The sequence below is a fragment of the Mus musculus genome, chromosome 7 (assembly GCF_000001635.26).
Source record: "Mus musculus strain C57BL/6J chromosome 7, GRCm38.p6 C57BL/6J".
Lineage (NCBI taxonomy): Eukaryota > Metazoa > Chordata > Mammalia > Rodentia > Muridae > Mus > Mus musculus.
The window spans coordinates 9349201-9366486 of record NC_000073.6 but is presented as its reverse complement, the minus strand read 5'-3'; positions in this window follow the sequence as shown (position 1 = coordinate 9366486).

The window sequence follows — 17286 nt, the reverse complement described above, 5'->3', positions numbered from 1 at the left end:
GGGGCAGACAGATACACTAAGATACAAACAAGCCTGGACTACATATTGTATTCCAGGCCATCCTGGGCTTTACAGTACACATTTCTCAAATAACAAGATACAGAAACTTTTTTTATTCCCTCAGCATTAGCAACAGAGAATTGAATAACAAGTAGTTCTGCTGAATGCACATTTGAAGATAATACACAGTACATGATATCACTTCTTTTATAAGCTATATATGATTTCATATTCTAATTCCTTTCAGATTACTGTGATAAAATCCAATGAATTATTTGATTTATCAAAGAAAGCCTTTAATTTGGTTTACAGTGTCAGTGGGTTAGAGTGCATGCAGAACAGATGGAACAGCTGAGAGCTCTCCTTTTGGACCACAAATACAATTGAAAAAAACTGGCAATTTTAGGTATAAGTATGTAATAACTCAAATCTTAGTGCAGTGGCAGATCATTTCCAACAACATCAGTTCTCTTCTACCTTACCAAACATATCTCCAATCTGTGGACCAAGAATACAAACATACCAGGTTAGGGAGTCACTTTCATTCAAACCACCATATACATTAATCTAATTTTCCTAAATCATGAGGAAACTAGAAATTTCCAAGATACTAGGTTGAGCCATTGATGCCAACATATAAATATTGAGGACCTCGAGGGAGTAATACTATACACCACATCTTAAGATTTAAAGGTTTTGAAGCATCTGCAGGAGATATCTTGGATCCCGGACTCCATCAAGACTACTCTGCACATGTGAGAGTGTGGACTACAGAAGCTAACAGCTTCTGGGACAGGTCCTGTTTCAGGGCTTCATCTTCTGCCAGGAGGCAAGTCTGAACACAACTTGTCTGTGCACCTTCAGTGAAAGAAGAGAGCCTGCCTGCAGAGAGCGCTGTGACCACTGAAACTCAGGAGAGAGCTAGTTTCCCAGCCAATAGGAAATAACAGAATAACAAGAGGAACAATCTCTCACCAGAAACAACTATAACAACTGACTCCAGAGTTTACCAGATGGCGAAAGGCAGACATAAGAATCTTACTAACAAAATCCAAGACCGCTCACCATCATCAGAACCCAGTACTCCCACCTCAGCTAGTCCAGGGCACCCCAACACACCCGAAAACAAAGACCCGGATTTAATGGCATATCTCATGATGATGGTAGAAGATATCAAGAAGGTCTTTAATAACTCACTTAAAGAAATACAGCAGAACACAGCTAAAGAGTTACAAGTCCTGATAGAAAAACAGGAAAACACATCCAAACAGATGATGGAAATGAACAAAACCATACTAGGCCTAAAAAGGGACGTAGACACAATAAGGAAACCCCAAAGTAAGGCAACACTGGAGATAGGAACTCTAGGAAAGAAATCTGGAAACATAGATGCGAGCATCAGCAACATAGTACAAGAGATGGAAGAGAGAATCTCAGGTGCCAAAGAGTCCATAGAGAACATCGGCACAACAATCAAAGAAAATACAAAATTCCAAAAGATCCTAACTCAAAACATCCAGGAAATCCAGGACACAATAAGAAGACCAATCCTACAGATAATTGGAGTAGATGAGAATGAAGATTTTCAACTTAAAGGGCCAACAAATATCTTCAACAAAGTTATAGAAGAAAACTTCCTAAACCTAAAGAAAGAGATGCCCATGAACATACAAGAAGCCTACATGACTCCAAATAGACTGGACCAGAAAAGAAATTCCTCCCGACACATAATAATCAGAATAACAAATGCACTAAATAAAAAGAGAATATTAAAAGCAGTCAGGGAAAAAGGTCAAGTAAGATATAAAGGCAGGCCTATCAGAATTACACCAGATATTTCACCAGTGACTATGAAAGACAGAAGATCCTGGACAGATGTTATACAGACACTAAGAAAACACAAATGCCAGCCCAGGCTACTATGCCCAGCCAAACTTTCAATTACCATACAAGGAGAAACCAAAGTATTCAAAGACCAAACCAAATTCACTTTGCACAAACCCAGCCCTTCAAAGGATAATAACAGGAAAAAAAATACAAGGACGGAAACCATGCCTTAGAAAAAACAAGAAAGCAATCCTTCAACTAACCTAAAAGAAGACAGCCACAAGAACAGAATGCCAACTTTAACAAAAAAAAAAAATAGTAGGAAGCAAAAATTACTTTTCCTTAATATCTCTTAATATCAATGGACTCAATTCCCCAATAAAAAAACATAGACTAACAGACTGGCTACACAAACAGGACCCAACATTTTTCTGCTTACATGAAACCCATCTCAGGGAAAATACAGACACTACCTCAGAATAAAAGGCTGAAAAACAATTTCCCTAGCAAATGGTCTGAAGAAACAAGCGGGAGTAGCCATTCTAATGTCCAATAAAATCGACTTCCAACCCAAAGTCCTCAAAAAAAGACAAGGAGGGACACTGCATGCTCATCAAAGGTAAAATCTTCCAAGAGGAACTCTCAATTCTGAATATCTATGCTCCAAATACAAGGGCAGCCACATTCATTAAAGAAATTTTAGTAAAGCTCAAAGCACACATTGCACTTCACACAATAATAGTGGGAGACTTCAACACACCGATTTCATCAATGGACAGATCATGAAAACAGAAACTAAACAGGAATGCAGTGAAACTAAAATAAGTTATGAAACAAATGGATCTACCACATATCTACAGAACATTTTATCCTTAAAAAAAAAGATATACCTTCTTCTCAGCACCTCATGAGACCTTCTCCAAAAATGACCACATAATTGGTCACAAAACAATCCTCAACAGATACAAAAATATTGAAATTGTCCCATGCATCCTATCAAATCACCATGAATTAAGGCTGATTTTCAATAACAAGATAAATAATAGAAAGCCAACATTAAAGTTGAAACTGAACAAAACTCTTCTCAATGATACCTTGGTCAAGGAAGGAGTAAAGAAAGAAATTAAGTACATTTTAGAGTTTACTGAAAATGAATCCACAACATACCCAAACTTATGGGACACAATTCAAGCATTTCTAAAAGAAAAAGTCATAGCTCTGAGTGCTTCCAAAAAGAAACTAGAGAGAGGACACACTAGCAGCTTGAAAACACACCTAAAAGCTCTAGAACCAAAGGAAGCAAATTCACCCAAGAGGAGTAGAAGGCAGGAAATGATCACACTCAGGGGTGAAATCAACCAAATGGAAACAAGAACTATTGAAAGAATCAACCAAAGAAGGAGCTGGTTCTTTGAGAAAATCAACAAGATAGATAAAACCTTAGCCAGACTCACTAGAGGGCACAGGGACAGCATCCTAATTTAAAAAATCAGAAACAAAAAAGGGAGAGATAACAACAGAACCTAAAGAAATCTAAAACACCATCAGATCCTTCTACAAAAGGCTATACTCAACAAAACTGGAGAACCTGGATGAAATGGACAAGTTTCTAGATAGATACCAGGTACCAAAGTTAAATCAAGATCAGTTTAATGATATAAACAGTCCTATATCTCCTAAAGAAATAGAAGCAGTCATTAATAGACTCCCAACCAAAAAAAAAAAAAAAAAAGCCCAGGACCAGATGGGTTTAGTGAAGAGTTCTATCAGACCTTCAAAGAAGATCTAAACCCAGTTTTTCACAAACTATTCCACAAAATAGAATCAGGAGGTATTCTACCCAACTCATTCTATGAAGCCACAATTACTCTGATACCTAAACCACAGAAAGACCCAACAAATATACAGAACTTCAGACCAATTTCTCTTATGAATATCAATGCAAAAATCTTCAATAAAGTTCTCGCTATCAGAATCCAAGAACACATCAAAATAATCATCCATCCTGACCAAGTAGATTTCATCCCAGGGATGCAGGGATGGTTCAATATATGGAAATCCACCAATGTAATCCGGTATATAACCAAACTCAAAGACAAAAACCACATGATCATCTCGTTAAATGCTGAGAAAGCACTTGACAAAATCCAACACCCATTCATGATAAAATTCTTGGAAAGATCAGGAATTCAAGGCCCGTACATAAACATGATAAAAGCAATCTACAGCAAACCAGTAGCCAACATCAAAGTAAATGGTGAAAATCTGGAAGCAATCCCACTAAAATCAGAGACTAGGCAAGGCTGCCCACTTTCTCCCTAGCTTTTCAACATTGTACTTGAAATCCTAGCCAGAGCAATTCGACAAGGTAAGTAGATCAAGGGAATACAAATTGGAAAGGAAGAAGTCAAAATATCACTTTTTGCACATGATATGATAGTATATATATATATGTGATCCTAAAAATGCCACTAGAGAACTCCTAAGCTTGATAAAGAGCTTCAATGAAGTAGCTGGATATAAAATTCACTCAAACAAGTCAATGTCCTTTGTCTACACAAAAGATGAACAGGCTGAGAAAGAAATTAGGGAAACCACACCCTTCTCAATAGTCACAAATAATATAAAATACATTGGTCACCTTCCTTGCAAGAGGAGAGCTTGCCTGCAGGGAGTACTCTGACCACTGAAACTAAGGAGAGATCTAGTCTCCCACGTCTGCTGATAGAGGCTAACATAATCACCTGAGGAACAAGCTCTAACCAGAGACAACAATTAAAACTAGCTCCAAGATTACCAGAAGGTGAAAGGCAAACGTAAGAATCCTACTAACAGAAATCAAACTGCTCAACATCATCAGAATGCAGCACTCCCACCCCACCTGGTCCCGGGCAACCCAACACAATCTAAAAGCTAGACTCGGATTTAAAAGCATATCTCATGATGATGGTAGAGGACATCAAGAAGGACTTTAATAACTCACTTAAAGAAATGCAGGAGAACACAGTTAAACAGGTAGAAGTCCTTAAAGATGAAACACAAAAATCCCTTAAAGAATTACAGGAAAACACGACCAAACAGGTGATGGAATTGAATAAAACCATCCAAGACCTAAAAAGGGAAGTAGACACAATAAAGAACACCCAAAGTGAGGCAACAATGGAGATGGAAACCCTAGGAAAGAAATCTGGAAACATAGATGCAAGCATCAGCAACAGAATTCAAGAGATGGAAGAGAGAATCTCAGGTACAGAAAATTCCATAGAGAACATCAGCACAAAAATCAAAGAAAATAAAAAACGCAAATGGATCCTAACTCAAAACATCCAGGATATACAGAACACAATGAGAAGACCAAACCTACAGATAATAGGGGTTGATGAGAATGAAGATTTTCAAATTAAAGGGCCAGCAAATATCTTCAACAAAATTATAGAAGAAAACATCCCAAACCTAAAGAATGACATGCCCATGTACATACAAGAAGCCTACATAACTCCAAATAGACTGGACCAGAAATGAAATAACTCCCGACACATTATAATCAGAACAACAAATGCACTAAATAAAGAGAGAATATTAAAAGCAGTAAGGGAAAATGGTCAAGTAACATAAAAGGCAAGCCTATCAGAATTACACAAGATTTTTCACCATAGACTATGAAAGCCAGAAGATCCTAGACAGATGTTATACACACACTAAGAGAACACAAATGCCAACCCAGGCTACTATACCTGGCCAAACTCTTAATTACCATAGATGGAGAAACCAAAGTATTCCACGACAAAACCAAATTTACCCATTATCTTTCCATGAATCCAGCCCTTCAAAGAATAATAACAGAAAAAAACAATACAAGGATGGAAATCAAGCCCTAGAAAAAGCAAGAAAGTAATCCCTCAACAAACCAAAAAGAAGACAGCCACAAGAACAGAATGCCAACTCTAACAACAAAAATAAAAGGAAGCAACAATTACTTTTCCTTAATATCTCTTAATGTCAATGGACTCAATTCCCCAATAAAAAGACATAGACTAACAGATTGGCTACACAAATAGGATCCAGCATTCTGCTACTTACAGGAAATCCATCTCAGGGAAAAAGACAGACACTACCTCAGAGTGAAAGGCTGGAAAACAATTTTCCATGCAAATGGTCTCAAGAAACAAGCTGGAATAGCATTCTAATATTGAATAAAATCGACTTCCAACACAAACTTATCAAAAAAGACAAGGAGGGACACTCATACTCATCAAAGGTAAAATCCTCCAAGAGGAACTCTCAATTCTGAATATCTATGCTCCAAATACAAGGGCAGCCACATTCATTAAAGACACTTTAGTAAAGCTCAAAGCACACATTGCACCTCACACAATAATAGTGGGAGACTTCAACACACCACTTTCATCAATGGACAGATCGTGGAAATAGAAACTAAACAGGGATACAGTGAAACTAACAAAAGTAATGAAACAAATGGACTTAACAGTTATCTACAGAACATTTTATCCTAAAACAAAAGGATATACCTTCTTCTCAGCACCTCACGGGACCTTTTCCAAAATTGACCATATAATTGGTCACAAAACAGGCCTCAACAGATACAAAAATATTCAAATTGTCCCGTGCATCCTGTCAGACCACCATGGATTAACGCTGATCTTCAATAACAACATAAATAATGGAACTCCAACATTCACGTGGAAACTGAACAACACTCTTCTCAATGATACCTTGGTCAAGGAAGGAATAAAGAAAGAAATTAAAGACTTTTTAGAGTTTAATAAATAAGAAGCCACAACATACACAAACCTATGGGACAAAATGAAAGCATTTCTAAGAGGGAAACTCATAGCTCTGAGTGCCTCCAATAAGAAACTGGAGAGAGCACACACTAGCAGCTTGATAACACATCTAAAAGCTCTAGAAAAAAAAGGAAGAATATTCACCCAAAAGGAGTAGACGGAAGGAAATAATCAAACTCAGGGGTTAAATCATCAAAGTGGAAACAAGAAGAACTATTCAAAGAATTAACCAAACGAGGAGTTGGTTCTTTGAGAAAATCAACAAGAGAGATAAACCCTTAGCTAGACTCACTAGAGGGCACAGGGACAACATCCTAATTAACAAAATCAGAAATGAAAAGGGAGACATAATAGATTCTGAAGAAATCCAAAAGACCATGAGATCCTTCTACAAAAGGCTATACTCAACAAAATTGGAAAACGTGGACGAAATGGACAAATTTCTAGACAGATACCAGGTAGCAAAGTTAAATCAGGATCAAGTTAACGATCTAAACAGTCCTATATCCCCTAAAGAAATAGAAGCAGCTATTAATAGTCTCGCAGCCAAAAAAAAAAAAAAAAAAAAAAAAAAAAAAAAAAAAAAAAGCCCAGGACCAGATGGGTTTAGTGCAGAGTTCTACCAGACCTTCAAAGAAGATCTAATTCCAGTTCTGCACAAACTATTCCACAAAATAGAAGTAGAAGGATCTCTACCCAACTCATTCTATGAAGACACAATTACTCTGATTCCTAAACCACAGAAAGATCAAACAAAATAGAGAACTTCAGACCAATTTCCCTTATGAATATCAACGCAAAATACTCAATAAAATTCTCACTAAATGAGTCCAAGAACACATTAAAGCAATCATCCATCCGGACCAAGTAGGTTTTATTCCAGGGATGGAGGAACGGTTTAATATACAGAAATCCATCAACGTAATCCATTGTATAAGCAAACTCAAAGGCAAAAACCACATGATAATCTTGTTAGATGCTGAAAAAGTATTCGAAAAGATCCAACACCCATGCATGATAAAAGTCTTGGAAAGATCAGGAATACAAGGCCCATACCTAAACATGATAAAAGCAATCTACAGCAAACCAGTAGCCCACATCAAAGTAAATGGTGAGAAGCTGAAAGCAATCCCACTAAAATCAGGGACTAGACAAGGGTGACCAGTGTTTCCCTACCTCTTCAACATAGTACTTGAACTCCTATCCAGAGCAATTTGAAAACAAAAGGAGATCAAGGAGATACAAATTGGAAAAGATGAAGTCAAAATATCACTTTTGCAGATGATATGATAGTATATATAAGTTGCCCTAAAAATTCCACCAAGAGAACTCCTAAACCTGATGAACAGCTTCGGTGAAGTAGCTGGATATAAAATTAACTCATACAAGTCAATGGTCTTTCTCTACACAAAGAATAAAGAGGCTGAGAAAGAAATTAGGGCAACAACTCCCTTCTAAATAGTCACAAATAATAAAAAAAAATATCTTGGCGTGTATTTAACTATGAAAGTGAATAATCTGTATGATAAGAACTTCAAGTCTCTGAAGAAAGAAATTAAAGAATCTCTGAGAAGATGGAAAGATCTCCAATGCTCATGGATTGGCAGGATCAACATTGTAAAAATGGCTTTCTTGCCAAAAGCAATCTACAGATTCAATGCAATCCCCATTAAAATTCCATCTCAATTCTTCAACGAATTAAAAAGAGCAATCTGCAAATTCATCTGAAATAACAAAAAACCTACGATAGCAAAAACTCTTCACAAGGATAAAAGAACCTCTGGTGGAATCAGCATGCCTAACCTAAAGCTTTACTACAGAGCAATTGTGATAAAAATGCATGGTACTGGTATAGTGACAGACAAGTAGAAAAATGGAATAGAATTGAAGACCCAAAAATGAACCCACACACCTATGGTCACTTGATCTTCGACAAGGGAGCTAAAACCATCGAGTGGAAGAAAGACAGCTTTTCAACAAATAGTGCTGGCACAACTGGTTGTTAACATTTAGAAGAATGCGAATCTATCCATTCCTATCTCCTTGTACTAAGGTCTAATCTAAGTGGATCAAGGAACTTCACATAAAACCAGAGACACTGAAACTTATAGAGGATTAAGTGGGGAAAAGCCTCGAAGATAAGGGCACAGAGGAAAAATTCCTGAATAGAACAGCAATGGCTTGTGCTATATGATCGAGAATTGAGAAATGGGACCTCATGAAACTACAAACTTCTACAAGGCAAAAGACACCGTCAATAAGACAAAAAGGCTACCAACAGATTGGGAAAGGAACTTTACCTGTCCTAAATCAGTTAGGGGACTATTATCCAATATATATATAAAGAAATCAAGAGGGTGGACTCCAGAAAATCAAATAACCGCATTAAAAATGGGGCTCAGATCTAAACAAAGAATTCTCACCAGAGAAATAGCAAATGGCTGAGAAACACCTGAAAAAAAGTTCAACATCCTTAATCATCAGAGAAATGGAAATCAAAACAACCCTGAAATTCCATTTCACACCAGTCAGAATGGCTAAGATCAAAAATTCAGGTGATAGCAGATGCTGGTGAGGATGTGGAGAAAGAGGAATACTCCTCCATCGTTGGTGGGATTGCAAGTTTGAACAACCACTCTGGAAATCAGTCTGGCGGTTCCTCAGAAAATTGGACATAGTACTACCGGAGGATCCCGCAATACCTCTCCTGGGCATAAATCCAGAAGATGTCCCAACTGGTAAAAGGACACATGCTCCACTATGTTCATAGCAGCCTTATTGAAAATAGCCAGAAGCTGGAAAGAACCCAGGTGCCCCTCAACAGAGGAATAGATACAAAAAATGTGGTACATTTACACAATGGAGTACTACTCAGGTATTAAAAAGAATGAATTTATGAAATATTTAGGCAAATGGTTGGACCTCACATCATCCTGAGTGAGGTAACACAATCACAAAATAACTCAAATGATATGTATTCACTGATAAGAGGATATTAGCCCAGAAACTTAGTATACCAAGATATAAGATACAATTTGCAAAACACTTGAAACTGAAGAAGAATGAAGACCAAAGTGTGGACACATTGCCCCGTCTTAGAATTGGAAAAAATCACCCATAGAAGGAGTTACAGAGACAAAGTTTGGGCTGAGACAAAAGGATGGACCATCTAGAGACTGCCATATCCAGGGATCCATCACATAGTTAGCCTCCAAACGACGACACCATTGCATACACTATCAAGCGTTTGCTGAAAGGATTGTAATATAGCTGTCTCTTTTGAGACTATGCCGAGGCCTAACAAACACAAAAGTGGATGCTCACAGTCAGCTATTGGATGGATCACAGTGCCCCCAATGGAGGAGCTAGAGAAAATATCCAAGGAGCTAAAGAGATCTGCAACCCTGTAGTTGCAACAACATTATGAACTAACCAGTACCCCGGAGGTCTTGACTCTAGCTGCATATGTATCAAAAGATGGCCTAGTTGGCCATCACTGGAAAGAGAGGCCTATTGGACACGCAAACTTTTTATGCCCCAGTACAGGGGAATGCCAGGGCCAAAAAAAATGGGAATGGGTGTGTAGGGAAGTCGGGGGGAGTGTATGGGGGACTTTTGGGATAGCGTTGGAAATTTAATTGAGGAAAATACTTAATAAAAATAAAATAAAATAAAATATAATAAAATACATTGGTGTAACTCTAACTAAGGAAGTGAAAGATCTGTATGATAAGAACTTCAAGTCTCTGAAGACAGAAATTAAAGAAGATGTCAGAAGATGGAATGATCTCCCATGCTCATGGATGGGCAGGATCAATATAATAAAAATAGCTATCTTGCCAAAAGCAATCTTCTGATTCAATGCAATCCCCATCAAAATTCCAACTCAATTATTCAAAGAATTAGAAACGGTAATCTGCAAATTCATCTGGAATAACAAAAAACCTAGGATTGCAAAAACTCTTCTCAAGGATAAAAGAACCTCTGGTGGAATCACCATGCCTGACCTAAAGCTTTACTACAGAGCAATTGTGATAAATATTGTATGGTACTGGTATAGCAATAGAAAAGTAGACCCATGAAATAGAACTGAAGACTCAGAAATGAACCCACACACCTATGGTCACTTTGTCTTTGACAAAGGAGCAAAAACCATCCATTGAAAAAAGGACAGCCTTTTCAACAAATGGTGCTGGCACAACTGGCGGTTATCATGTAGAAGCATGTGAATTGATCCATTCCTATCTCCTTTTACTAAGGTCAAATCTAAGTGGATTAAGGAACTCCAAATAAAACCATAGACCCTGAAATTTATAGAGGAGAAAGTAGTGAAAAGCCTCCAAGATATGGGTACAGGGGAAAAATTCCTGAATAGCAGAACAATGACTCATTCTGTAAGATCTAGAATTGACAAATGGGACCTCATAAAATTGCAAAGCTTCTGCAAGGCAAAAGACACCATTAATAAGACAAAAAGGCTACCAACAGAATGGGAAAGTATCTTTACCTTTCTTAAATCAGATAGGGGACTAATATCCAATATACACAAAGAACTCAAGAAGGTGGACTCCAGAAAATCAAATAACCCCATTTAAAAATGGGGCTCAGAGCTAAACAAAGAATTCTCACCTGAAGAATACAAAATGGCAGAGAAGCACCTGAAAAAATATTCAACATCCTTAATCATCAGGGAAATGCAAAGCGAAACAAACCTGAGGTTCAATCTCACACCAGTCAGAATGGCTAATATCAAAAATTCAGTTGACAGCAGATGCTGGCGAGGATGTAGAGAAAGAGGAAAACTCCTCCATTGTTGGTGGGATTGCAAGCTTGTGCAACCACTCTGGAAATCAGTCTGGTGGTTCCTTAGAAAATTGGACATAGTACTACCAGAGGATCCAGCAATACCTCTCCTGGGCATATATCCAGAAGATGTCCCAACCAGTAAGAAGGACACATGCTCCACTATGTTCATAGCAGCCTTATTTATAATAGCCAGAAGCTGGAAAGAACCCAGATGCCCCTCAACAGATGAATGGATACAGAAAATGTGGTACATTTAAACAATGGAGTACTACTCAGCTATTAAAAAGAATGAATTTATGAAATTCCCAGGCAAATGGATGGACCTGGAGGGCATCATCCTGAGTGTGGTAACACAATCACAAAGGAACTCATACAATATGTACTCACTGATAAGTGGCTATTAGCCCAACACTTAGGATACCCAAGATATAAGATACAATTTGCTAAACGCATGAAACGCAAGAAGAGTGAAGACCAAAGTGTGGACACTGAGCCCCTTCTTAAAATTGGGAACAAAACACCCATGGAAGGAGTTACAGAGACAAAGTTTGGAGCTGTGACAAAAGGATGGACCATCTAGAGACTGCCATTTCCAGGGAACCATCCCATAATCAGCCTCCAAACAAAGACACCATTGTATACACCAGCAAGGTTTTGCTGGAAGGACCCAGATAAAGCAGTCTCTTGTGAGAATATGGCGGGGCCTAACATACACAGAAGTGTATGCTCACAGTCAGCTATTGGATGAATCACAGAGCCCCCAATGGAGGAGCTAGAGAAAGTACCTATGGAACTGGGGTGATTTGCTACCCTATAGGTGGAACAACAATATGTAACCGAGTACCCCCCAGAGATCGTATCTCTAGCTGTGTATGTATCAGAAGATGGCCTAGTAAGCCATCAGTGGAAATAGAGGCCTATTGGACTTGCAAACTTCATCTGCCTCAGTACAGGCGAACACCAGTGTCAAGAAGTGGGATTGGGTGGGGGAGCAGATGGGGGATTTAGGATAGCTTTGGAAATGTAAACAAAATAAATACCTAATTAAAATAAAAGAAGCACCTAAAGAAATGTTCAACATCCTCAGTCATCAAGGAAATGCAAATCAAAATGATCTTGTGATTCTACCTCATAAGAGACAGAATGGCTAAGGTCAAAAATTCAGGTGACAGCAGGCACTGGTGAGCATGTGCCGAATGAGGAACACTTCTCCAATTCTCTAAGATTGTAAGCAGGTACAACCACTCTGGAAATCATTCTAATGGTTCCTCAGAGAACTGGAAATAGTCCTACTTGAGGACCCTGCCATAGCACTCCTGGGCATATAACCAAAAGATGCTCCTACATATAACAAGGACACATCCTATACATATAACAAGGACACATCCTCCACTATGTTCATAGCAGCCTTATTTATAATAGCCAGAAGCTGGAAACAAACAAGATGTCCCTCAAAAGAGGGATAGCTACAGAAAATGTGGTACATTTACATAGTGAGGTACTACAGAACTTCTAAAAACAATGACTTCATGAAATTCACAGGCAAATGGATGGAACTAGAAAATGTCATCCTGAATGAGGTAACACAGTCACAAAAGAACACACACAGTATATACTCACTGATAAGTGGATATTAGGTAAAAAGATTGGAATACCCATGATACCACTTACAGACCATGTAAAGCTCAAGAAGTAGGAAGACCAAGTGTGGATTCTTTAGTCCTATTTAGTAGTGGGAGCAAAATAATCACAGGAGGTACAAAGTGAAAAGGGTTTGGGAGAAAGAGACAAGGGGAGAAGAAAAAAAGGGGCAGGATCAAGTGTGAGGGGAGATGGGGGAGATATATGAAGGGTCAATGAATTAAAGAGAGTTGTGTAGCAATGGGAGATGGGAAACTGGGGGTAGCCAACAGAAAGTCCCTGATGATAGAGAAGCAAAAGGCTCTCAAGACAAAACTGTGATGACATTAGCTGAAATGCCCAACCAAGGGGAGAGATCAGTAGAGACCAAATCCAGAGGTTAGGAATGACCACCAGTTGAGGGTTGGATCCACCCCCACCCCTTCTCAAAATTTAGCCCAGAATTTCTTCTGACTAAAGGAAATGGAGGGAAAAAGAGTAGAGCAGAAACTGAAGGGAAGGCCATCCAGAAACTGTCTGACCTTGGGATCCATTCCATATGCAGTCAACAATCCCAGTCACTATTGCTGATGTCAAGAAGTGCTTGCTCACAGGAAACTGTTATGGATGTCTCCTGAAAGACACAATAAGATCCTGACAGATACAGTTGCAAATGTTTGCAGACAACCATTGGATGAGTACAGGAACCCCAGTGGGTGAGTTAAAGAAATACCAAAGAAGCTGAAGGGGTTTGCAACTCCATAGGAAGAGCAATGATATCAACCAACTAGACACCCCAGAACTCCCAGGAACTAAAACACCAACCAAAGAATACACATGGAGAGACCCATGGCTCCAGCTGCATATATAACGGGGGGGGGGGCTTATCCGGCATCAATGGGAGAGGAGGAACTAAGTTCCATGAAGGCTTGGTGCCATTGCTTAAGAAAAACAGAGCAGTAAGGTGGGAGTGGGTGCATCGGTGGGCATACACCCTCATAAAATCAGAAGGGAGGGAATTGTGCTGTGGGTGTTTGAATGGGAAAGTTGGAATGAGGATAACATTTGAAATGCAAAGAAATAAAATAAGCAATAATTATTAATAAAGCATGCATATACATAGAAATAAAATAAATGAATAGATCTAAAAGTAAAAAACTGAAGAAAGTGGGAAATTATTTGCCTAAAAGGGCATAAAGGAATTGGGAAGGCATAAAGGAATAAAGGAAATACAAAGACTATGGTCAGAAAATTTAAAGAAAAATATCATTCTTGATTTGCAAATTGAGCATGACACAGAATGTCTTGAAGGGAGAGAAAGGTGGATTGAACTGAGGAATATGACAGCGGCAAGATGGGCAACAGACATGGCCCATGCAGGTGCAGATACCAGCAAAGTACATGCTACATTTGTGTCAATGTGCCACAATAAATCACTCAATAATGTATGGTAATTTACAGGAAATAATAATTATTAAACAAAAAGAATTTAACAAAATTGAACTACTGAAAATTTCATTTGCACACTTGAAAAACAAATTTCCTCTGTATTCTTATGAAAGACTGCTACATTATCATTCCCCTAGATAAAAAGTCTCTGCACTCTGAATTTATCACAGATTCAGCAGTCATACACAGAAAAACCAGTGACTTTTACATAATGCAGAAATATACAATGCAAAACACTAAACTTGTTTGTGTCACTCAGACATAAAATGGAGCATATTATCACCCAAACTGATGAACTTACTATATAAACTCTGCTTGTTTCCAGTCCAAATCCAATGTAACAGGTTCATGAGTGTACAATATTCAGTAAACTCTCATATTGTCACTGTTGACTCTAGACTGCAACCAAATATACATGGGTAGAGAGAATGTAAAAGAATGTATAGGAAAAGTTTACACATTGAAACACAGTGCTCTTTAACAATCAGTATTTATTTCTAAGATATTTAATAGATATTTGTAAATAAGTTTCCTTAATACCCACTACCTCAATGTAAAATGACAAAAAACAATGTAGTAAAACAAATATAATGTAGAATAGATGGGTCAACCTAGGATATTAAGTAGAAAAAAATTGAGCAAGTTGGAGGGAGATAATGGTTTGGAACTCAAATATTAACATGAGTTTTTCATTACTAACTATTTTTTGGAAAGTGGAGTGACTTTTTATTTTATTGGAAATAAAGAACAAAGCATGGCATATTTTCTGGGTCTTGTTGAGCCTTTAAAACTCAATCTTTACCGTGTAAATTAACGGTGGATATGTGAAGAGTGTGTGACTTCAGATAGAGCTGGATTACATATACTTGAGATTTGATCTGCTTATAGATTTTCAAGATAATGGAAGCACAGGTCTTGTTTAGATATTCTAACTATCACTTCTGTAACATAGTCCACACTGTACATGGTCTGTGGATCTCAGTGACTGTAAACATGAGTCTGCCTCTGCATGACTTGGACTGTGTAATAAAGAGTACCATGTGTCCTCAGTAGCTCCAGTTTTGCTATTACTGGATGTCTCACTGTGAATAATGTGATACAATCCACTGACATCATTTCTAACTGTGTTCACATAATCAGATTGTTGAAACTTTCTGAGGACTAAATTTGAACACAGGGGCTTCCTTCCACAGATTCACAAACATGAATGATATCATGGAGACTGAGAATGAATTATCCTCCTAAGTATTTACCTACATGTGTTTATTACATGGGCTGTGGACACCAGTTGCAGAGCCCCAGGGAAGAAAGTATTTAAGTTTCTTCCAGGGCTCAGGAGAAACCTGAAAATAAAATGAGTCATGAATATGCAATAAACCTCACCTTTGCACAAAGAAATAAATGCAAGCAGAAATTTGATGTGCTGATATGCATGGCTCATCACAATCCGCACTGCCCAGATTTAACACAGGAAAAATATGTTCACTTTGATGGGGGTCTTCTTCTTCCTTAATATTCCACTTTTCATGGCCAATTTTATTGATCCCAGGTGCTTTTGGAGAATAAATTTGAATGAAATTCAGGATGAATATTTGGGATTAACTTGTTATTTCATCCTGGCAGCAGTTCAGAAACCTATTGAGAAAGAATATTTCAACAAAACTCTGAATTTCCTGTAAGTAAATTTGAGTTTCAAATTGAAATGACAACTTCAGTACTTCTTGAGTGCTCCGAGGATATTAGTCAAATTCTTTAGTCTTCTGTCCTGTTGCTAAGTCTGAACACCAAGAACCAACCTTAATTCCTTTACAGATTCAATCCTATTTTCTCCTTTTAATGAATCCAATGGAGGTTTTGATTTTCTTTCAGGTTTCTTCTAATTTAAAGGTTGGAAGCTTTGGAATAAAGGAATATCTACATTGATCTTTAACATAAAGCCTGCCTTCTGACACTTTATATTGCACTCTAGACAGTGATGGCTTATTGACATTGATCCTGTAATATTGCATTATGTTTTATCCCAAGTACATGTAAATAAATGGTCATAAATTCTGTTGACAGTCCTTCCATAAGTGTGTTGCTCCTAGAGCATATGCTGGTTCCAGTAATATTCATGGCACATATAGTTGTCAAAAACTTTACATACATACAAACTTACTGTCTCAAATTCATTGCATGTGGTCACTTATTGACTTCTAAAGCTTCATCAGATTTAGAAAGAGATTTTTACATTGAGAAATTCCTATTTCATATGAATACCTGGATGGAATTTTTTGTATGTATATGAGCAAGAATATGTACCTCATTGGGGGTCAAAACAGCAAAGTGTTTTAAAAGATAAAATCTAAAAGCACTGTGGCTTCATGCTTCACACTGTTCATGCAAAATTACTGGCTTTTATGTTTTATAAAGTTCAGCTCAGGACTCTCTCTTTAGAATAAACCATACTTGGAACATATATAATCCAGTGATATGATTACATTCTTTGAATAGTCAGAGTGTCAATAACAGTGGTTACTGCTTATGTCCCTTGTCACTGGCATGGGTGACAGTTGTATTGTGAGAGAGTTGGAACATTTGAGAGCAGTAATACCGGGAGCTTTCTATTAGGTTTTTTTTTTTTTTGTCATTAAGAGAAATATATTCTCTATTTTCATGTCTAAGTTGGCTATTTTCTGACCCTTTTAAAACATTTAAATCTTGTGAAACTTCTTTCAATAATTTTAGTAAATATTAGTACACATGTTCTCAATGTTGTATCAATACCCTTTTTTTTGTG